Here is a 1,853-nt window from a genome sequence, read left to right as displayed (position 1 = left end):
TCCTGGACCCATGAATCCTGGCTATTAGAGAAACAGAACCATATATTGGATGCTGGTTTAGAGCATATACAGCCTCCTGGAGAACATTGCCCCAACCCTTCAAGGTATTGCCACGTAACTGACACCATAATTGTGTTTTCAGGAGGCCATTCCATCATTCTATCAAGCCAGCTGCTTCAGGATGATGGGGAACATGATGAGACAGTGAATTCCATGAGCATAAGCCCATTGCCGCACTTCATTTGCTGTGAAATGAGTCCCTTGATCTGAAGCAATGCTGTGTGGGATACCATAACGGTGGATAAGGCATTCCGTAAGTCCACGGATGGTAGTTTTGGCAGAAGCATTGCATGCAGGGAAGGCGAATCCATATTCAGAATAAGTATCTATTCCAGTAAGAACATAATGCTGTCCTTTCCATGATGGAAGTGGTCCAATGTAATCAACCTGCCACCAGGTTGATGGCTGATCACCCCGAGGAATGGTTCTGTATCACGAACTCAGTATTGGTCTCTGCTGTTGGCAGATTGGGCACTCAGCAGTAGCGGTAGCCAAATCAGCCTTGGTAAGCAGGAGTCCATGTTGCTGAGCCCATGCATAACCTCCATCCTGGCCACCATGGCCACTTTGTTCATGAGCCCATTGAACAACAACAGGAGTAGCTGGGGAAAAAGCATGGCTGGTTTCCACTGAATGTGTCATCCTATCCACCTGATTGTTAAAGTCCTCCTCTGCTGAGGTCACCTTTTGGTGGGCATTCACATGAGACACAAATACCTTTACTCCTTTGGCCCATCCAGAGAGATCTATCCACATACCTCTTCCCCATACATCCTTATCACCAGTCTTCCAATTATGCTCCTTCAAAGTCCTAGACCATCCAGCTAAGCCATTAGCCACAGCCCATGAATCCGTATATAATCACACATCTGGCCATTTCTTTTTCCATGCAAAGTGAACAGCTATATGCACGGCTCGAAGTTCTGCCCATTGGGAGGATTTTCCTTCACCACTGTCCTTTAAGGAAATCCCAGAAAGGGGCTGCAGTGCCACTGCTATCCACTTTTGAGTGGTGCCTGCTTATCACGCAGAACCATCTGTAAACCAGGCACAAGTTTTCTCTTCCTCAGTCAACTGATCATAAGGAACTCCTCATGAGGCCATAAGAGCAGACTGGAAGAGGGAAGGCAATGTGACTGGAGTGGAGACCACAGGCATTTGGGCCACTTCCTCATGCAACTTCCTTGTGCCTTCAGGTCATGCTCGAACCTGATCTCTGATATACCACTTCCATTTAATGATGGAGTGCTGCTGTGCATGTCCAACTTTATGACTGTGGATCAGGCAACACCCATCTCATGATGGACAGCTTAGGCCTCATGGTCATTTGGTGGCCCATGGTTAGGCATTCAGTCTCTACTAAAGCCCAGTAACAAGCCAAAAGCCATTTCTCAAAAGGAGAGTAGTTATCTGCAGAGGACGGCAAGGCTTTGCTCCAAAATCCCAAGGGTCTGCATTGTGATTCACCAACAGGGACCTGACAAAGACTCCAAACAATATCTCTATCTACTACAGACACTTCAAGCACCATTGGATCAGCCGGATCATATGACCCAAGGGGCAGAGCAGCCTGCACATCAGCCTGAACCTGTTGTAGAGCCTTCTATTGTTCTGGGCCCCACTCAAAACTAGCAGCTTTGCAAGTCACTTGATAAATAGGCCACAGCAACACACCTAAATGAGGGATATGTTGCCTCCAAAATCCAAAGAGGCCCACCAGATGTTGTGCCTCCTTTTTAGTTGTGGGGGAAGCCAGATACAATAACTTACCCTTCACTTTAGTAGGAATATCT

This window comes from Orycteropus afer, unplaced genomic scaffold (genome assembly GCF_000298275.1).
Source record: "Orycteropus afer afer isolate SDZICR_OR568_19922 unplaced genomic scaffold, OryAfe1.0 scaffold00264, whole genome shotgun sequence".
Taxonomy (NCBI): Eukaryota; Metazoa; Chordata; class Mammalia; order Tubulidentata; family Orycteropodidae; genus Orycteropus; species Orycteropus afer.
Note: the sequence above shows the minus strand (reverse complement) of the source record.